This window comes from Pieris rapae, chromosome 4 (assembly GCF_905147795.1).
Source record: "Pieris rapae chromosome 4, ilPieRapa1.1, whole genome shotgun sequence".
NCBI lineage: Eukaryota > Metazoa > Arthropoda > Insecta > Lepidoptera > Pieridae > Pieris > Pieris rapae.
In genome coordinates, this window is record NC_059512.1 from 52,960 (window position 1) to 75,343 (window position 22,384).

Below are 22,384 nucleotides of genomic sequence, written 5' to 3' on the forward strand. Positions count from 1 at the left end.
TGGTAGCTGCGAAGATGGTGAAGAAGTCCGTAATGGCTCTTTATGCACCGGTTTCCTTGAGCACTCTTGTATCAGGGTTCTCAACTCAGCCATTTCTTTTTGAAGTGCTTCCACCTGTCCACGAAGTCTCTCATTTTCGTTCCGGAGCGCCCTCGTTTCCTCGCTGACTGTACGGTCAGCTAGCTCTTCGGCGTCTCTACGGATCGAGGTTACCGCCTGTTTTAGCGCTGAGACAAAAGTGCCCTTCAGGTTACTCGAGTGTCGGGCGACTTTTTCCACTGCAGCGAGACTGGCCTCAATCCTCACCTTTGGATCAGCGTGACGTTCGGTTTGCGCCGTGCTTCCAGTTTTTGTTGGGGGACTGGGGGTCGCCTCTAGTAGTTCTGCTTCAACCCTCTTCTCCCGTTCTACTCGTTGGAGTTTACTTAATGCAGCCCGCGACTTTCTCGTCGAGTGAGGGGTTCCAGCGTCGCTAGAGCTGCATTCTTCCTTCCTTCTTTTCCGACGAAAAAATCGCGCCGGTCGCCCTTGTACATGTGGTGAGTTGATGGAGGTAAACGATACGTCAGCGCTGAGCATCTCACAGCTCGTCTCCAGGCTGGCCTCCATCACTTGTCGTCCGACATTTTTTCCTATGGCAGTAATGGCCTCAACTTCACGGTCTCCTGTGCTGTTATTTGGACTCAATATGGGTAGTGGAGTTCGCACCAGCATAACTCTACAATCTTTGAGTGGGACGGGCGTACTCCGGTTAGACATCTCGCCTCCGTCCCTTGTATTCTCCTTCACATCACCACATCCTACCACTCTTCTCTCCTCATCCTTCTCTTCCTCATGAGTTTTGCCCCCCCCCAGAGTACGGTGGGGCTGAGCCATGGCATCGCCATGGGTGGGATTTAACCCACCTGGGGTAGTTAAACGTGTATTCGAACTCATGCTTGCTTTTATTTGACCAGGGGCCGCTCCCCTGTGGCCCTCTTTAAGACCCATGTACCGCAGCCGAGTGCCCGAGCTGTAGCGAGTCCTCGCCGTCACTCCGGAGGGAACCGGGGACGCGTTTTTTTTTTTTTTTTTTTTTTTTTTTTTTTTTTTTTTTTTTTTGTTTTTTGGCGCTAGGCATTGACCTGCCCGTCAACGACCTCAATTCCTCATAGAGGGGATTAGGTGTCCGACGCCACGCTCATCAGCGCCGAACGTTAGGGGATTTTTGTATCAAGGTTTCCTTCCTCTTGTTGCCCAATAAGGCCTCTCCTTCAATTGAACACAGAACAATCACAAGCTGAAGAGTATTCGAGCGTTCGCCGCTATACACTGACTATATCGCCAAAAGGTATATCCAATAATTGCCGGTTCCGCTGGCTATCCATCGTTCCACTGCACTTTGGCCCAGGAAGACAACAACAACACCAGATTTAATATTGGTTCTCCCGAGATTATTGTTTGCACCCCGCAAGTTCGCGTGGCATGTAGCTACACCGCATCTAGCACGTTTCTTAGAAAAGAAAGAGTCGAGAGCAGATGAGGCCCAGAGTCAAGTACGCAGTAGCGCTATGAAGCAGACCCCCTCCCTGGCCGCCTCCGGCACACTCCAAAGAACACCAATCGGGAACGTCGAATAAGTAAAAGTCCCTCAGTTTCACCTTTGAGATCAAATGATCTCTCCAGCTTGCTAAGGGCTCACGGAAATCTTTTCCGCTGGGCGCTGATGCCCTCTCCAGAGACTAGCCTTCGAAGTGAAGGCCAGCCTATACCTCCTTATTTGCTTCCCCTTTACGACGGCATTGCTGCAATCGTTCCAGGTACTAAGCCCCCCCGGCACGACAAGCCTAGGAGCCGCGGGTAAATTCGTCCGCGGAGGGGGGGAACCTAACCTAACCTTTTTTTTTTTAATATTTTTTTTTTTTTTTTTTTTTTTTAATTGATTTATTTATTTATTTATGTTTTTTTTTTTTTATTTTTTTTTTTTATTTTTTTTTTTTATTTATTTTTTTTTTTATTTTTTATTTTTTTTAACCTAACCTAACCTAACCTAACCTAACCTTTTTTTTTTTTTTTTTTTTTTCCTGGGGAAACCCGATTACGGGCGCCCGCGCCTGGGCAAGTTGTTAAGTGGCGCGGGGAGTGTGGGGGTCAAGGCCGTAAAATACGATGACCCCATACCCACTAAAACCACCAGGGCCCACTGTTCGCTATTAGACGAGGGCGGGTAACCTAACCTAACCTAACCTTTTTTTTTTTTTTTTTTTTTTACCTGGGGAAACCCGATTACGGGCGCCCGCGCCTGGGCAAGTTGTTAAGTGGCGCGGGGAGTGTGGGGGTCAAGGCCGTAAAATACGATGACCCCATACCCACTAAAACCACCAGGGCCCACTGTTCGCTATTAGACGAGGGCGGGTAACAGCTAGGCCTTTTCACCGCGCCCCGTCTAGCGACTGCCGCTTTCGCGACTCTCTGTTACTCTCTCGACACCACACTAGTAATAAGCCCTTTTTTTTTTTTTTTTTTTTTTTTCCCCTCCCTTTTACTCCTTTTTTTTTTTGTTAATAATTTTTTTTTTTTTTGTTATTATTATTTTTTTTTTTTATTTTTTTTTTTTTCCTTTTTTTTTTTATTTTTTTTTTTTTTTTTTTTTTTTTTTTTTTTTTTTTTTTAACATTCTCGGGCTCTCTCCGCTTCCTCCTTGAGCCGCATCACCACGCCACAGAATCTTGTTAGGACGGTCCACTTGTCAAGGTCGTCCACCGCCTTCTTAATAACTTCAGGCAAGCCCAGGTCCGTCCCGAAGGCCGCAACCAGGTGGCGCCTCTCCTCCGCCCACGCCGGACAAGCCGCTAGAGTGTGCGCGGCATCATCGTTATCCCCTTGGCAGTGGTGGCACGCAGGGGTCGGTTCCCGTCTGATGCGGTGGAGGTATTTGCCAAAACAGCCATGGCCTGTTATGACCTGCACCAGACGAAAGGATAACGGGCCGCGCTTCTTCTCCAACCACTTGGTTAGGACGGGCAATATGGCACTTATTGTATATCCGCCCATCTCTGCCCTGTCTAAGTCGGTTCTCCAGTCTTGTATCACGCGCTGGCAGGCATCCAGGCGCCAGGAGCGTATGGTCTCTGTGTCCGGTTCTCTCCCTGCTTCACGCGTATCAGCCCTGCGCCAATAGACGTCTGCCAGAGCGGTAGCCTCGAGGTGCCAGGGCGCGGAACCTGCGATCAAACACACGGCATCGTATGACACCGTGCGGTACGCTCGCGCAACCTTAATCGCCATTAGTTTTTGATAACGCCTCAGAAGCTGCTTGTTCTTGCGGGACAGCTTATCAGCCCATATTGGGCACCCGTACATAGCTTGCGACTTGACGACGCCGGAGTAGAGTCGACGACACCCCTCGCTCGGCCCGCCTAGATTTGGCATAATCCGGCTAAGAGCCATTGCAGTGGCGGTGAGCTTCGGGGCAAGTGCCGCAAAATGTGCTCTAAACGTCCACCGGGAATCTAGTACTAGGCCCAGATATTTCAGGGATTTTCCTACCTCGATGGACACTCCCGCAACGACGATGTGCGCACCCGCTGGAGGCGCTCGCCCCGGGCCGTGAAAACAGATTGCTTCGGACTTCTCCAGCGCGACACGCAGCCCGAGGTGTCTTATCTGCGCTACGACTTGAGCTACCCCAGCAGTTACGCGACGGCTCGCCTCGACGTAGGAACTAGCAGATGCCACAACCAAGGTATCGTCGGCGTAACAAATGACCCTAACACCTATAGACAGAGATGTCTTAATGATGCAATTGTAGCCTATATTCCAAAGCAGGGGCCCCAGAACGGACCCTTGAGGTACACCACATGTGACTCGGTAGCTTCTCCAAGAATCCCTACCCGGGAACACAATTTTACGATCGCACAGGTACGATTCTACTAGCCTCTGGAGATATAACGGTATCCCATGATGTACTAAGCCTCGCAGAACAGCCTCGTGAGGAATGGTGTTGAAGGCGTTGGCGATGTCAAGGGACACCGCCAGTACAACTCCACCCTGCTCCGTGGTCTCCTCGCTGATTTCTCGCACCTCTGCGATTGCGTCCACAGTAGACCGCGACCGCCGGAAGCCAAACTGAGCACTGTGCAGATCTGGTCCGATGGTTTCTAGATGTCTATTTATTCTTTTAGCCATGATCCGCTCCAAGATTTTGCCACCCTCATCCAACAATACGATTGGGCGGTAAGCAGAAGGGGATGTTTCGATTTTTCCGGGCTTCTTTAGCAGCACTAATTTCCCAGTCTTCCAGGCGGAGGGAAACTCTCCCTTCTGCATGATTTGCGTCAACAAACTGCAGAACCTCCACGCCAATTCTTCGTCCTTAAGGGCGAGAGCCCACACCTTGCCATGAATGCCATCAGGGCCTGGAGCTGTGTTTTTAGCGGCGACCTTTACCAATGCTGCTTCTAATTCTTCAGGCGTCACGCGTATTGACTCTTCGCTTGGAATCGAGTACGGATGCGCTGGGGTAGGTGTACGCCCATTCCCACGTGGAAACAGGGTGGATACCACCGAGTCAAGAAGCGAAGGTTGCATGGTGGACGTCAGTGGCGGCGCCCGGGGTCGCAATTTGCTCATTACAAGTCGAAAGGGGCGGCCCCAGGGATCTTGTTGCAACGTGTTAAGAAACTCATTCCAAGCATTTTCTTTGGACCTTGCTATTGCTACCCTTAGATCCTTTTTTGCAGCTTGATAGTCTACGTATAGCCGTTCCTCTTCATCTTGACTGCGACGTGCTAGCGGTCGGCGCCTGTACCGCGTAAACATCCTCCGCGATCTCACACAGATTGATCGAAGACCAGCTAGTTCGTCAGACCACCAGTAAACTTTATCCCTCGGCCTCAAAATTCGTACGCGTCTCATTGACGCCTCTGATAGGTCTGCTAACGCTTTTGCATGCCACCGAACTTCACTTTCTATATCAGCATTAGTGCGGCTGGAACACCAGGACTTAACTATTGTCGCCTCTTCGAACACGACTCTATCCAACGACCTCAGCGACCATTTAGGGCCGATTTCAGACGGAATGAGACTCTGCTCAGCCGATCTAGCAGACGACAATGGAGGGATACGGAATTGGATGTATCTATGGTCCGACAGTGTTTCTACCTTTGTCATAACCTCCCAATGTTCAACGCGACGAGCAAGACAGGAACTCGCAAAAGTGACATCAACGATGGAGCCTCCCGCTCTGCGTACGCACGTGTGCTCGGAGCCTTTATTTAATACTGTCAAATTGTACATTGCGGCCCATCGTAACAAGGCCTGTCCTCGTCCACGGTCATCCAGCGTCCCCCACGCAGTCGACTTTGCGTTGAAGTCACCGGCGACAATTACCTCGTGGGGTCGGGCCCAATCTACCAGTGAGCCTATCTCGACTAAAAACCGCTCGAACTCGGCGAGTGTCTTGTTGGGTGAAAAGTAGGCGCTTATTACTACCAGATTCTCCGAGACTCGGACGGCGACACACCCGCGACCCTTTAGGTGCGGTCCCGCAAGTGCCATCTGGTCCCCGTCGAGCATAACGGCTGCGAGGCCTTCCGTATCCACAATCCAATTTGAAGCGGTCCTCAGCTCTGAGATATATGGTTCTGACACCATTGCAACATTAATGGACCACTGTGCCATGCTTTGTGTCAGAAGATCCTGGGCATTGGCACAGTGGTTGAGGTTACATTGGAAGAACCGTACCGTGCTAGGCATTTACGATTATATCTGTAAGCATTGCTTCCCCGTCCGGTGGGGCGGACCCGGTCGGAACCATGTTGTGCCGCGGCGTCTCTCTTCTAGCAACTTTGGCGCTAGGGGCCGGACATTTAGCGCTCCCTAGCCGATGGTCTGCCTTTCGGCCCGCTTCCGTGCAAAGGACGCACACGGGTTTGCCCTCGCAAGTCGCGGCCCGGTGGCCTGGTTGTGCGCAGCGGTAGCAGAGATTGCTACGATCAGCGCCAAACGTGCACCGGCTCGCTACGTGCCCGCTTTGAAGGCACCGGTAGCACCTAATTTCCTTGCGTTCCAGTAAGGTTACCCTTGCTGCGACCCAGCCTATTAGTAGTCGTCCCTCGGTGATTTTCTTGGCCGCAAGAATTGGACACCGAACCCAGGCTCCAAACAATCCAGTTCTGTCTGGCCGAACCTCACTCACTATTACTTGTTCGCGGTTGCAGCCCCCAATCTCCGCTATCGCCTTTTTGATATCGTCCGACGTTACAGAGTCATCGAGGCCAGCCACTCGTACCTCGGCACACTTCTCCGGCCTCGACACACTCACTCCGCTAGCATAGATTTCTTTCAGTTTACTGGCAAGGGCATCGGCCTTGTCTCCACTGCGTGATCCGGGTAGCTCTAGTATCACCGCTCCCGTCGCCGCCCGCTTAAATTTGACGGCATCTATGCCCAAATCACTTAGTTTAATTTTTTCCTTTGCCTCCCGTAATACAGAGGCGTAGGTCTGTTCTTTTTCGGTGATTGTAAGCACAACGGCCGTGGATCTCGGGGCTCTCAGCTTTGCTCGTGGCCGTTGAGTAGTCGTAGCCGCGGGCTTTACGATGCCAGCGGTTGGGGTATTCTTGGCCTGTTTACGCTTACTTTGCACTGTTTTCCACTCTTGCTCGCAGTTTGCCTCTGGGTTGCTCTGGGTTGGTGGGATCTGCGCACTTACTGCATCGGGTGCATTGTTAGCATCAGGTGCCCGCAGCTTCTTTCCTTTCCTAGATTTTCTCTTCTCCCCTATCGAGTGTTCTTCTATGCTCTTTGTCGTAGAGTCCTCAATTGGAATCGGATCCGCGGCTAATGGTGGCCGAATTTTCGGTTCCGCATTTAATCGAGGCTCCAGGTTTGCGAGTCTCGCGCTAAGACATTCGCCCATTTGTCTCATTAAACGACCTTCCAGCTCGGCTAAGAGTTGTGGTAGCTGCGAAGATGGTGAAGATGTCCGTAATGGCTCTTTATGCACCGGTTTCCTGGAGCACTCTTGTATCAGGGTTCTCAACTCAGCCATTTCTTTTTGAAGTGCTTCCACCTGTCCACGAAGTCTCTCATTTTCGCTCCGGAGCGCCCTCGTTTCCTCGCTGACTGTACGGTCAGCTAGCTCTTCGGCGTCTCTACGGATCGAGGTTACCGCCTGTTTTAGCGCTGAGACAAAAGTGCCCTTCAGGTTACTCGAGTGTCGGGCGACTTTTTCCACTGCAGCGAGACTGGCCTCAATCCTCACCTTTGGATCAGCGTGACGTTCGGTTTGCGCTGTGCTTCCAGTTTTTGTTGGGGGACTGGGGGTCGCCTCTAGTAGTTCTGCTTCAACCCTCTTCTCCCGTTCTACTCGTTGGAGTTTACTTAATGCAGCCCGAGACTTTCTCGTCGAGTGAGGGGTACCAGCGTCGCTAGAGCTGCATTCTTCCTTCCTTCTTTTCCGACGAAAAAATCGCGCCGGTCGCCCTTGTACATGTGGTGAGTTGATGGAGGTAAACGATACGTCAGCGCTGAGCATCTCACAGCTCGTCTCCAGGCTGGCCTCCATCACTTGTCGTCCGACATTTTTTCCTATGGCAGTAATGGCCTCAACTTCACGGTCTCCTGTGCTGTTATTTGGACTCAATATGGGTAGTGGAGTTCGCACCAGCATAACTCTACAATCTTTGAGTGGGACGGGCGTACTCCGGTTAGACATCTCGCCTCCGTCCCTTGTATTCTCCTTCACATCACCACATCCTACCACTCTTCTCTCCTCATCCTTCTCTTCCTCATGAGTTTTGCCCCCCCCCCAGAGTACGGTGGGGCTGAGCCATGGCATCGCCATGGGTGGGATTTAACCCACCTGGGGTAGTTAAACGTGTATTCGAACTCATGCTTGCTTTTATTTGACCAGGGGCCGCTCCCCTGTGGCCCTCTTTAAGACCCATGTACCGCAGCCGAGTGCCCGAGCTGTAGCGAGTCCTCGCCGTCACTCCGGAGGGAACCGGGGACGCGTTTTTTTTTATTTTTTGGCGCTAGGCATTGACCTGCCCGTCAACGACCTCAATTCCTCATAGAGGGGATTAGGTGTCCGACGCCACGCTCATCAGCGCCGAACGTTAGGGGATTTTTGTATCAAGGTTTCCTTCCTCTTGTTGCCCAATAAGGCCTCTCCTTCAATTGAACACAGAACAATCACAAGCTGAAGAGTATTCGAGCGTTCGCCGCCATACGCTGACTATATCGCCAAAAGGTATATCCAATAATTGCCGGTTCCGCCGGCTATCCATCGTTCCACTGCACTTTGGCCCAAGAACACAACAACAACACCAGATTTAATATTGGTTCTCCCGAGATTATTGTTTGCACCCCGTAAGTTCGCGTGGCATGAAGCTACACCGCATCTAGCACGTTTCTTAGAAAAGAAAGAGTCGAGAGCAGATGAGGCCCGGAGTCAAGTACGCAGTAGCGCTATGAAGCAGACCCCTTCCCTGGCCGCCTCCGGCACACTCAAAAGAACACCAGTCGGGAACGTCGAATAAGTAAAAGTCCCTCAGTTTCACCTTTGAGATCAAATGATCTCTCCAGCTTGCTAAGGGCTCACGGAAATCTTTCCGCTGGGCGCTGATGCCCTCTCCAGAGACTAGCCTTCGAAGTGAAGGCCAGCCTTTACCTCCTTATTTGCTTCCCCTTTACGACGGCATTGCTGCAGTCGTTCCAGGTACTAAGCCCCCCCGGCACGACAAGCCTAGGAGCCGCGGGTAAATTCGTCCGCGGAGGGGGGGAACCTAACCTTTTTTTTTTTTTTTTTTTTACCTGGGGAAACCCGATTACGGGCGCCCGCGCCTGGGCAAGTTGTTAAGTGGCGCGGGGAGTGTGGGGGTCAAGGCCGTAAAATACGATGACCCCATACCCACTAAAACCACCAGGGCCCACTGTTCGCTATTAGACGAGGGCGGGTAACAGCTAGGCCTTTTCACCGCGCCCCGTCTAGCGACTGCCGCTTTCGCGACTCTCTGTTACTCTCTCGACACCACACTAGTAATAAGCCCTTTTTTTTTTTTTTTTTTTAACCTAACCTAACCTTTTACCTGGGGAAACCCGATTACGGGCGCCCGCGCCTGGGCAAGTTGTTAAGTGGCGCGGGGAGTGTGGGGGTCAAGGCCGTAAAATACGATGACCCCATACCCACTAAAACCACCAGGGCCCACTGTTCGCTATTAGACGAGGGCGGGTAACAGCTAGGCCTTTTCACCGCGCCCCGTCTAGCGACTGCCGCTTTCGCGACTCTCTGTTACTCTCTCGACACCACACTAGTAATAAGCCCTTTTTTTTTTTTTTTTTTTTTTTTTTTCCCCCTCCCTTTTACTCCTTTTTTTTTTTTTTTTTTTTTTGTTAATAATTTTTTTTTTTTTTTGTTATTATATATTTTTTTTATTTTTTTTTTTATTTTATTTTTTTTTTATTTTTTTTTTTTTATTTTTTTTTTTTTTTTTTTTTTTTTTTTTTTTAACATTCTCGGGCTCTCTCCGCTTCCTCCTTCAGCCGCATCACCACGCCACAGAATCTTGTTAGGACGGTCCACTTGTCAAGGTCGTCCACCGCCTTCTTAATAACTTCAGGCAAGCCCAGGTCCGTCCCGAAGGCCGCAACCAGGTGGCGCCTCTCCTCCGCCCACGCCGGACAAGCCGCTAGAGTGTGCGCGGCATCATCGTTATCCCCTTGGCAGTGGTGGCACGCAGGGGTCGGTTCCCGTCTGATGCGGTGGAGGTATTTGCCAAAACAGCCATGGCCTGTTATGACCTGCACCAGACGAAAGGATAACGGGCCGCGCTTCTTCTCCAGCCACTTGGTTAGGACGGGCAATATGGCACTTATTGTATATCCGCCCATCTCTGCCCTGTCTAAGTTGGTTCTCCAGTCTTGTATCACGCGCTGGCAGGCATCCAGGCGCCAGGAGCGTATGGACTCTGTGTCCGGTTCTCTCCCTGCTTCACGCGTATCAGCCCTGCGCCAATAGACGTCTGCCAGAGCGGTAGCCTCGAGGTGCCAGGGCGCGGAACCTGCGATCAAACACACGGCATCGTATGACACCGTGCGGTACGCTCGCGCAACCTTAATCGTCATTAGTTTTTGATAACGCCTCAGAAGCTGCTTGTTCTTGCGGGACAGCTTATCAGCCCATATTGGGCACCCGTACATAGCTTGCGACTTGACGACGCCGGAGTAGAGTCGACGACACCCCTCGCTCGGCCCGCCTAGATTTGGCATAATCCGGCTAAGAGCCATTGCAGTGGCGGTGAGCTTCGGGGCAAGTGCCGCAAAATGTGCTCTAAACGTCCACCGGGAATCTAGTACTAGGCCCAGATATTTCAGGGATTTTCCTACCTCGATGGACACTCCCGCAACGACGATGTGCGCACCCGCTGGAGGCGCTCGCCCCGGGCCGTGAAAACAGATCGCTTCGGACTTCTCCAGCGCGACACGCAGCCCGAGGTGTCTTATCTGCGCTACGACTTGAGCTACCCCAGCAGTTACGCGACGGCTCGCCTCGACGTAGGAACTGCCAGATGCCACAACCAAGGTATCGTCGGCGTAACAAATGACCCTAACACCTATAGACAGAGATGTCTTAATGATGCAATTGTAGCCTATATTCCAAAGCAGGGGCCCCAGAACGGACCCTTGAGGTACACCACATGTGACTCGGTAGCTTCTCCAAGAATCCCTACCCGGGAACACAATTTTACGATCGCACAGGTACGATTCTACTAGCCTCTGGAGATATAACGGTATCCCATGATGTACTAAGCCTCGCAGAACAGCCTCGTGAGGAATGGTGTTGAAGGCGTTGGCGATGTCAAGGGACACCGCCAGTACAACTCCACCCTGCTCCGTGGTCTCCTCGCTGATTTCTCGCACCTCTGCGATTGCGTCCACAGTAGACCGCGACCGCCGGAAGCCAAACTGAGCACTGTGCAGATCTGGTCCGATGGTTTCTAGATGTCTATTTATTCTTTTAGCCATGATCCGCTCCAAGATTTTGCCACCCTCATCCAACAATACGATTGGGCGGTAAGCAGAAGGGGATGTTTCGATTTTTCCGGGCTTCTTTAGCAGCACTAATTTCCCAGTCTTCCAGGCGGAGGGAAACTCTCCCTTCTGCATGATTTGCGTCAACAAACTGCAGAACCTCCACGCCAATTCTTCGTCCTTAAGGGCGAGAGCCCACACCTTGCCATGAATGCCATCAGGGCCTGGAGCTGTGTTTTTAGCGGCGACCTTTGCCAATGCTGCTTCTAATTCTTCAGGCGTCACGCGTATTGACTCTTCGCTTGGAATCGAGTACGGATGCGCTGGGGTAGGTGTACGCCCATTCCCACGTGGAAACAGGGTGGATACCACCGAGTCAAGAAGCGAAGGTTGCATGGTGGACGTCAGTGGCGGCGCCCGGGGTCGCAATTTGCTCATTACAAGTCGAAAGGGGCGACCCCAGGGATCTTGTTGCAACGTGTTAAGAAACTCATTCCAAGCATTTTCTTTGGACCTTGCTATTGCTACCCTTAGATCCTTTTTTGCAGCTTGATAGTCTACGTATAGCCGTTCCTCTTCATCTTGACTGCGACGTGCTAGCGGTCGGCGCCTGTACCGCGTAAACATCCTCCGCGATCTCACACAGATTGATCGAAGACCAGCTAGTTCGTCAGACCACCAGTAAACTTTATCCCTCGGCCTCAAAATTCGTACGCGTCTCATTGACGCCTCTGATAGGTCTGCTAACGCTTTTGCATGCCACCGAACTTCACTTTCTATATCAGCATTAGTGCGGCTGGAACACCAGGACTTAACTATTGTCGCCTCTTCGAACACGACTCTATCCAACGACCTCAGCGACCATTTAGGGCCGATTTCAGACGGAATGAGACTCTGCTCAGCCGATCTAGCAGACGACAATGGAGGGATACGGAATTGGATGTATCTATGGTCCGACAGTGTTTCTACCTTGTCATAACCTCCCAATCTTCAACGCGACGAGCAAGACAGGAACTCGCAAAAGTGACATCAACGATGGAGCCTCCCGCTCTGCGTACGCACGTGTGCTCGGAGCCTTTATTTAATACTGTCAAATTGTACATTGCGGCCATCGTAACAAGGCCTGTCCTCGTCCACGGTCATCCAGCGTCCCCCACGCAGTCGACTTTGCGTTGAAGTCACCGGCGACAATTACCTCGTGGGGTCGGGCCCAATCTACCAGTGAGCCTATCTCGACTAAAAACCGCTCGAACTCGGCGAGTGTCTTGTTGGGTGAAAAGTAGGCGCTTATTACTACCAGATTCTCCGAGACTCGGACGGCGACACACCCGCGACCCTTTAGGTGCGGTCCCGCAAGTGCCATCTGGTCCCCGTCGAGTATAACGGCTGACCTTCCGTATCCACAATCCAATTTGAAGCGGTCCTCAGCTCTGAGATATATGGTTCTGACACCATTGCAACATTAATGGACCACTGTGCCATGCTTTGTGTCAGAAGATCCTGGGCATTGGCACACGAATTCTGCCGCGACACGTAATAGGGCTCTGTGACAACGGCCGCCATCACACCCCACTCCGCCATCGACTGCAAGAACAAGTCCTGAGCCGCAGCGGAGCGCCTTAGGTTCCCCTGGAGGAGGCTAGTGAGGTTGTCAGACATTTTATTTGTTTGACACCTCCACACCAACCTCCATGGGAACGTTCTCCACCACGGTGCCGGACGCTTTAGGGGCATGCGGGGCCCTCCCTTGCCTTGGAGGGTTGCAGGCCCTTCCCGCCATCTTGTGGTTCGCTGCCTTCCCGGCCGCCGCACAGACCAAACAATGCAGCTCTTTCGAGCTGCATTCATTAGCCTTATGGCCCGCAACCCCACATCGGTGGCAAGCCTCCGCCAGGTCCACCGCTGAGTCGCATGTTGCGCGCACATGACCCAGCTGTTGACACTTAAAGCACCTCAAAGGGCGGTGCTCCTGGATTTCCACTCGACAAGAACTCCACCCAATGAGGAGCCTCCCACTCTTGATCTTATTGGCGGAGGCAACCGGACATAGGAGGAACATCTCCCCCAAACCCCGGCCCCCATGCCTCATTATTTTCCCTGGTTTAATTGCCGCCACTGGGCACTCCCCCATGGCAGCCACCGCCTCCACAACATTCCCCTCGGTGATGCTGTCATCAAGGTCCCGGATGCGGAGGTCCGCGCACTTGACGGGCCTCCCCACCGAGGCCTCTTCCGACAGAACCACCCTCAGTTTTTCAGCTAGGCGGTTAGCCTTCTCCTCCCTACCTTCTCCGGGCACCTCCAGCATCCGAGCTCCGGTAGCCGTTACTCGGATGCTTATACGCTCGATCCCCAAGTCAGGCAGACTGATGGCCTGCCTTGCCTTGGACAGAGCAGAAGCGTAGGTAACCCCCCCGCTCCACCGCTCCCTGCAGCAGTGTTAAAACCACTGCAGCAGTTGTCGGCGGAGCAAGGGAAGACCGCACCCCAACAGGCTTCTCCATAGCCGCCGGCTGCCTTGCCGGGAGACCTACCCCACCCTTGGTAGGAGGAGCCGGTGCAGCTGGAAGACTGTCCGACTTCTTCTTGCCCTTACTCTTCTTCTTCTTCTTGCCGGTCACTGTCGCCCAGCTGGGACCCGCTGGAGGCATCTCTGAAGAGACCCCTCCATTTCCCGGGACATTTTCTTCTGAGCTCTGGACCCCAACTCCTGCGGGACCACTGTGGGCTCTCTTGCCCTGTGGCCCCGGACAATTTGAGGCCACCTGGGCCTCACCCCCTAAGGAGCCCTTGGAGGCCCCATGGGGGCCTCGGTCTAATGCCATCAGCGGGGGGCGTAACACAGGCTCAGGGAGCAGCCTGTCCCCAATCCCCGCCAACTTCGCATCAAGCATGCCCCCCACAGCCCTCATCAACTCCCCCATCAGGCTCTCCTTGATCCCGTCTAAGAGACCCTCCATCATTTGACGGAGAGCATCCGGCGTGATGGGACTATCCACCGAGACGGGATCCCTGTTGTCCCCCTTTGATTGTGCAAATAGCGCAGTGCGCTCGTTGAACTCGCGTCTGAGGGCGGCAAGCTCCAGGCCCAGCTCCTTGACCTGGGCCCTCAGACGATTATTGTCTCTTTGTAGACGTCTGCCCTCTTCCCCCCCCAGACACCTATCAGCGAGATCCTCCACGATCTCTCCAATTTCCTTGGCCGCAACCTTCAGGTCGCGGACGTACGTCCCTTTTAGGTTTCCCGATTTCGCCGCAATCTCTAGGATTTTGCGGACTCGAGAAACCGACCTCTCCTTTATTTCAGGCACCCCCAGGAGGACCACATCGTCCTCGTAGTCCTCCCACGATGACGGGGGCCCGTCCGGGGCCCGACCTGTACTTGTCGAGGCCCCGTCTGGCTGGTGGCCTCCAGCACCACTATCTTCACCTCCATGAAGAGAGCGAGCCTCGAGAGCACGCAACTCTTCCTCCGCCTCCTTAAATCCTTCCTTATGGGCAGCCGCTTTCTTTGGCGGCTTACCTTTAGGAGGAGGAGACACGTCCTCGTCCCCATCCCTAGTAGGGTTTTTAAAAAAGGACCGCTTCCTCCGCTCTTTTGAGCCAGCCCTGGACATTTCTTCTTCCTCGCTATCCGAGGCCTGCGGCTTAACCCGCCTCTTTCGCATTTTGCGAATTATACAAAAAGTACTTCCACCAAATATATAAATAAATAATAAATATATTTATGAACAGAGATAATATTATAGTAAAGTCTTAATTCTAACTTAAATCTAAACTTAAATTAAATTATATACAAAAATTAAAACTAAGAACAATATCGTCTCTATCCACTTCGGAAAACTTGAACGCCCGCTCGATAAATCGTATGACGTCAACCGCCGCCAGACGACCGGCGCCACACAATGCCGACCTTTGCACCTTACTTGTCAAACAAGATGGCGTCTTATGATATTATGTAGCTATAAATGATGCTTACATCAATAATTCCTTCCTCTTTCTCCCAATCTCAACTTTGAGGTGTGAAATCGAACCGCCTGATCACGGCGGAGACGATGGTACTCCTCAATTTGTGATTAAACCTCCCGCCAAAATGTTGTGGTTAAAAAACCGCCTCCACTTTTTGAAAAATATTTCCGGCCAACTCTGTGAGCCGATTTTTAAATAAAAAGTACTCACATATGCAGGACAATCCACACAACACAAACACAATGAAAAATTAATATGTCGTCGCGACAAAAACAACATAAAAACACAAAAAACACCGGGTCAATTTCCCACACTTCTTTTCTATTATATATTAAAAAGTATTTAATATATAAATATCACATATATGTCAAAACACGCAGCACACTTGTGCGGTTGTTTTGATGCACCTCACAGTATTCTCCGACACCGGAAAGACCCTCAAAAGATTTTCAGGACGCGGAGCGCAAACAGTCACTGTTGTCGCTATGAAGGCTCAACGCGTACTAAAAAAAAGGAATGTTGAATTACTGACCACTGTAATTACCATCCTCGGCCTAGAACGTATTGCTACGTTCTAAACCTACACAGTATCCTTTCTATAGTTGCCCACTGCATTCTATAGAAATTCAACCGTGCCCACCATGTACGGTTTAAGCACTCGCCCGGTACCGTACAACCCTACCAAAGGCCGAGGATAAATTGAAAACTTATCCTCGAACCGGGAATCGAACCCAGTACCCCTCACCACAGCGGCCACATACAAAGACCGCTAGGCTATGAGGCCCTTAACCTAACCTAACCTAACCTAACCTAACCTAACCTAACCTAACCTAACCTAACCTAACCTAACCTAACCTAACCTAACCTAACCTAACCTAACCTAACCTAACCTAACCTAACCTAACCTAACCTAACCTAACCTAACCTAACCTAACCTAACCTAACCTAACCTTTTTTTTTTTTTTTACCTGGGGAAACCCGATTACGGGCGCCCGCGCCTGGGCAAGTTGTTAAGTGGCGCGGGGAGTGTGGGGGTCAAGGCCGTAAAATACGATGACCCCATACCCACTAAAACCACCAGGGCCCACTGTTCGCTATTAGACGAGGGCGGGTAACAGCTAGGCCTTTTCACCGCGCCCCGTCTAGCGACTGCCGCTTTCGCGACTCTCTGTTACTCTCTCGACACCACACTAGTAATAAGCCCTTTTTTTTTTGTTTTGTTTTTTTTTTTTTTTTTTATTTTTTTTTTTTTTTTTTCCCTCTCCCTTTTTCTCCCTTATGTATTTTTTTTTTTTTTTGTTTTTTTTTTTTTTATTTTTTTTTTTTTTTTTTTTTTTTTTTTTTTTTACCATTCTCGGGCTCTCTCCGCTTCCTCCTTGAGCCGCATCACCACGCCACAGAATCTTGTTAGGACGGTCCACTTGTCAAGGTCGTCCACCGCCTTCTTAATAACATCAGGCAAGCCCAGGTCCGTCCCGAAGGCCGCAACCAGGTGGCGCCTCTCCTCCGCCCACGCCGGACAAGCCGCTAGAGTGTGCGCGGCATCATCGTTATCCCCTTGGCAGTGGTGGCACGCAGGGGTCGGTTCCCGTCTGATGCGGTGGAGGTATTTGCCAAAACAGCCATGGCCTGTTATGACCTGCACCAGACGAAAGGATAACGGGCCGCGCTTCTTCTCCAGCCACTTGGTTAGGACGGGCAATATGGCACTTATTGTATATCCGCCCATCTCTGCCCTGTCTAAGTGGGTTCTCCAGTCTTGTATCACGCGCTGGCAGGCATCCAGGCGCCAGGAGCGTATGGTCTCTGTGTCCGGTTCTCTCCCTGCTTCACGCGTATCAGCCCTGCGCCAATAGACGTCTGCCAGAGCGGTAGCCTCGAGGTGCCAGGGCGCGGAACCTGCGATCAAACACACGGCATCGTATGACACCGTGCGGTACGCTCGCGCAACCTATTTATTAGTTTTTGATAACGCCTCAGAAGCTGCTTGTTCTTGCGGGACAGCTTATCAGCCCATATTGGGCACCCGTACATAGCTTGCGACTTGACGACGCCGGAGTAGAGTCGACGACACCCCTCGCTCGGCCCGCCTAGATTTGGCATAATCCGGCTAAGAGCCATTGCAGTGGCGGTGAGCTTCGGGGCAAGTGCCGCAAAATGTGCTCTAAACGTCCACCGGGAATCTAGTACTAGGCCCAGATATTTCAGGGATTTTCCTACCTCGATGGACACTCCCGCAACGACGATGTGCGCACCCGCTGGAGGCGCTCGCCCCGGGCCGTGAAAACAGATCGCTTCGGACTTCTCCAGCGCGACACGCAGCCCGAGGTGTCTTATCTGCGCTACGACTTGAGCTACCCCAGCAGTTACGCGACGGCTCGCCTCGACGTAGGAACTGCCAGATGCCACAACCAAGGTATCGTCGGCGTAACAAATGACCCTAACACCTATAGACAGAGATGTCTTAATGATGCAATTGTAGCCTATATTCCAAAGCAGGGGCCCCAGAACGGACCCTTGAGGTACACCACATGTGACTCGGTAGCTTCTCCAAGAATCCCTACCCGGGAACACAATTTTACGATCGCACAGGTACGATTCTACTAGCCTCTGGAGATATAACGGTATCCCATGATGTACTAAGCCTCGCAGAACAGCCTCGTGAGGAATGGTGTTGAAGGCGTTGGCGATGTCAAGGGACACCGCCAGTACAACTCCACCCTGCTCCGTGGTCTCCTCGCTGATTTCTCGCACCTCTGCGATTGCGTCCACAGTAGACCGCGACCGCCGGAAGCCAAACTGAGCACTGTGCAGATCTGGTCCGATGGTTTCTAGATGTCTATTTATTCTTTTAGCCATGATCCGCTCCAAGATTTTGCCACCCTCATCCAACAATACGATTGGGCGGTAAGCAGAAGGGGATGTTTCGATTTTTCCGGGCTTCTTTAGCAGCACTAATTTCCCAGTCTTCCAGGCGGAGGGAAACTCTCCCTTCTGCATGATTTGCGTCAACAAACTGCAGAACCTCCACGCCAATTCTTCGTCCTTAAGGGCGAGAGCCCACACCTTGCCATGAATGCCATCAGGGCCTGGAGCTGTGTTTTTAGCGGCGACCTTTGCCAATGCTGCTTCTAATTCTTCAGGCGTCACGCGTATTGACTCTTCGCTTGGAATCGAGTACGGATGCGCTGGGGTAGGTGTACGCCCATTCCCACGTGGAAACAGGGTGGATACCACCGAGTCAAGAAGCGAAGGTTGCATGGTGGACGTCAGTGGCGGCGCCCGGGGTCGCAATTTGCTCATTACAAGTCGAAAGGGGCGACCCCAGGGATCTTGTTGCAACGTGTTAAGAAACTCATTCCAAGCATTTTCTTTGGACCTTGCTATTGCTACCCTTAGATCCTTTTTTGCAGCTTGATAGTCTACGTATAGCCGTTCCTCTTCATCTTGACTGCGACGTGCTAGCGGTCGGCGCCTGTACCGCGTAAACATCCTCCGCGATCTCACACAGATTGATCGAAGACCAGCTAGTTCGTCAGACCACCAGTAAACTTTATCCCTCGGCCTCAAAATTCGTACGCGTCTCATTGACGCCTCTGATAGGTCTGCTAACGCTTTTGCATGCCACCGAACTTCACTTTCTATATCAGCATTAGTGCGGCTGGAACACCAGGACTTAACTATTGTCGCCTCTTCGAACACGACTCTATCCAACGACCTCAGCGACCATTTAGGGCCGATTTCAGACGGAATGAGACTCTGCTCAGCCGATCTAGCAGACGACAATGGAGGGATACGGAATTGGATGTATCTATGGTCCGACAGTGTTTCTACCTTTGTCATAACCTCCCAATCTTCAACGCGACGAGCAAGACAGGAACTCGCAAAAGTGACATCAACGATAGAGCCTCCCGCTCTGCGTACGCACGTGTGCTCGGAGCCTTTATTTAATACTGTCAAATTGTACATTGCGGCCCATCGTAACAAGGCCTGTCCTCGTCCACGGTCATCCAGCGTCCCCACGCAGTCGACTTTGCGTTGAAGTCACCGGCGACAATTACCTCGTGGGGTCGGGCCCAATCTACCAGTGAGCCTATCTCGACTAAAAACCGCTCGAACTCGGCGAGTGTCTTGTTGGGTGAAAAGTAGGCGCTTATTACTACCAGATTCTCCGAGACTCGGACGGCGACACACCCGCGACCCTTTAGGTGCGGTCCCGCAAGTGCCATCTGGTCCCCGTCGAGTATAACGGCTGCGAGGCCTTCCGTATCCACAATCCAATTTGAAGCGGTCCTCAGCTCTGAGATATATGGTTCTGACACCATTGCAACATTAATGGACCACTGTGCCATGCTTTGTGTCAGAAGATCCTGGGCATTGGCACAGTGGTTGAGGTTACATTGGAGGAACCGTACCGTGCTAGGCATTTACGATTTTATCTGTAAGCATTGCTGCCCCGTCCGGTGGGGCGGACCCGGTCGGAACCATGTTGTGCCGCGGCGTCTCTCTTCTAGCAACTTTGGCGCTAGGGGCCGGACATTTAGCGCTCCCTAGCCGATGGTCTGCCTTTCGGCCCGCTTCCGTGCAAAGGACGCACACGGGTTTGCCCTCGCAAGTCGCGGCCCGGTGGCCTGGTTGTGCGCAGCGGTAGCAGAGATTGCTACGATCAGCGCCAAACGTGCACCGGCTGGCTACGTGCCCACTTTGAAGGCACCGGTAGCACCTAATTTCCTTGCGTTCCAGTAAGGTTACCCTTGCTGCGACCCAGCCTATGAGTAGTCGTCCCTCGGTGATTTTCTTGGCCGCAAGAATTGGACACCGAACCCAGGCTCCAAACAATCCAGTTCTGTCTGGCCGAACCTCACTCACTATTACTTGTTCGCGGTTGCAGCCCCCAATCTCCGCTATCGCCTTTTTGATATCGTCCGACGTTACAGAGTCATCGAGGCCGGCCACTCGTACCTCGGCACACTTCTCCGGCCTCGACACGCTCACCCCGCTAGCATAGATTTCTTTCAGTTTACTAGCAAGGGCATCGGCCTTGTCTCCACTGCGTGATCCGGGTAGCTCTAGTATCACCGCTCCCGTCGCCGCCCGCTTAAATTTGACGGCTTCTATGCCCAAATCACTTAGTTTAATTTTTTCCTTTGCCTCCCGTAATACAGAGGCGTAGGTCTGTTCTTTTTCGGTGATTGTAAGCACAACGGCCGTGGATCTCGGGGCTCTCAGCTTTGCTCGTGGCCGTTGAGTAGTCGTAGCCGCGGGCTTTACGATGCCAGCGGTTGGGGTATCTTGGCCTGTTTACGCTTACTTTGCACTGTTTTCCACTCTTGCTCGCAGTTTGCCTCTGGGTTGCTCTGGGTTGGTGGGATCTGCGCACTTACTGCATCGGGTGCATTGTTAGCATCAGGTGCCCGCAGCTTCTTTCCTTTCCTAGATTTTCTCTTCTCCCCTATCGAGTGTTCTTCTATGCTCTTTGTCGTAGAGTCCTCAATTGGAATCGGATCCGCGGCTAATGGTGCCGAATTTTCGGTTCCGCATTTAATCGAGGCTCCAGGTTTGCGAGTCTCGCGCTAAGACATTCGCCCATTTGTCTCATTAAACGACCTTCCAGCTCGGCTAAGAGTTGTGGTAGCTGCGAAGATGGTGAAGATGTCCGTAATGGCTCTTTATGCACCGGTTTCCTGGAGCACTCTTGTATCAGGGTTCTCAACTCAGCCATTTCTTTTGAAGTGCTTCCACCTGTCCACGAAGTCTCTCATTTTCGCTCCGGAGCGCCCTCGTTTCCTCGCTGACTGTACGGTCAGCTAGCTCTTCGGCGTCTCTACGGATCGAGGTTACCGCCTGTTTTAGCGCTGAGACAAAAGTGCCCTTCAGGTTACTCGAGTGTCGGGCGACTTTATCCACTGCAGCGAGGCTGGCCTCAATCCTCACCTTTGGATCAGCGTGACGTTCGGTTTGCGCTGTGCTTCCAGTTTTTGTTGGGGGACTGGGGGTCGCCTCTAGTAGTTCTGCTTCAACCCTCTTCTCCCGTTCTACTCGTTGGAGTTTACTTAATGCAGCCCGCGACTTTCTCGTCGAGTGAGGGGTTCCAGCGTCGCTAGAGCTGCATTCTTCCTTCCTTCTTTTCCGACGAAAAATCGCGCCGGTCGCCCTTGTACATGTGGTGAGTTGATGGAGGTAAACGATACGTCAGCGCTGAGCATCTCACAGCTCGTCTCCAGGCTGGCCTCCATCACTTGTCGTCCGACATTTTTTCCTATGGCAGTAATGGCCTCAACTTCACGGTCTCCTGTGCTGTTATTTGGACTCAATATGGGTAGTGGAGTTCGCACCAGCATAACTCTACAATCTTTGAGTGGGACGGGGCGTACTCCGGTTAGACATCTCGCCTCCGTCCCTTGTATTCTCCTTCACATCACCACATCCTACCACTCTTCTCTCCTCATCCTTCTCTTCCTCATGAGTTTTGCCCCCCCCCAGAGTACGGTGGGGCTGAGCCATGGCATCGCCATGGGTGGGATTTAACCCACCTGGGGTAGTTAAACGTGTATTCGAACTCATGCTTGCTTTTATTTGACCAGGGGCCGCTCCCCTGTGGCCCTCTTTAAGACCCATGTACCGCAGCCGAGTGCCCGAGCTGTAGCGAGTCCTCGCCGTCACTCCGGAGGGAACCGGGGACGCGTTTTTTTTTTTTTTTTTGTTTTTTGGCGCTAGGCATTGACCTGCCCGTCAACGACCTCAATTCCTCATAGAGGGGATTAGGTGTCCGACGCCACGCTCATCAGCGCCGAACGTTAGGGGATTTTTGTATCAAGGTTTCCTTCCTCTTGTTGCCCAATAAGGCCTCTCCTTCAATTGAACACAGAACAATCACAAGCTGAAGAGTATTCGAGCGTTCGCCGCTATACCGCTGACTATATCGCCAAAAGGTATATCCAATAATTGCCGGTTCCGCTGGCTATCCATCGTTCCACTGCACTTTGGCCCAAGAAGACAACAACAACACCAGATTTAATATTGGTTCTCCCGAGATTATTGTTTGCACCCCGCAAGTTCGCGTGGCATGTAGCTACACCGCATCTAGCACGTTTCTTAGAAAAGAAAGAGTCGAGAGCAGATGAGGCCCAGAGTCAAGTACGCAGTAGCGCTATGAAGCAGACCCCCTCCCTGGCCGCCTCCGGCACACTCCAAAGAACACACAATCGGGAACGTCGAATAAGTAAAAGTCCCTCAGTTTCACCTTTGAGATCAAATGATCTCTCCAGCTTGCTAAGGGCTCACGGAAATCTTTTCCGCTGGGCGCTGATGCCCTCTCCAGAGACTAGCCTTCGAAGTGAAGGCCAGCCTATACCTCCTTATTTGCTTCCCCTTTACGACGGCATTGCTGCAATCGTTC

At 52.1% G+C, this 22,384-nt stretch overlaps 1 protein-coding gene across 1 annotated transcript in view; it reads right to left on the reverse strand.

Moving 5' to 3' along the window:
• Window positions 1–5,556: 5,556 nt before the first annotated feature.
• The window catches only part of LOC123689158, a 35,715-nt gene continuing 18,887 nt past the window's right edge, over window positions 5,557–22,384 (reverse strand). The window contains exons 2-3 of the mRNA XM_045628106.1: window positions 12,408–12,487; window positions 5,557–5,570 (exon numbers count right to left, since the gene is read on the reverse strand). The gene's annotated coding sequence lies outside the window, so the exon portion shown is untranslated. The remainder of the gene's footprint in view (window positions 5,571–12,407; window positions 12,488–22,384) is intronic.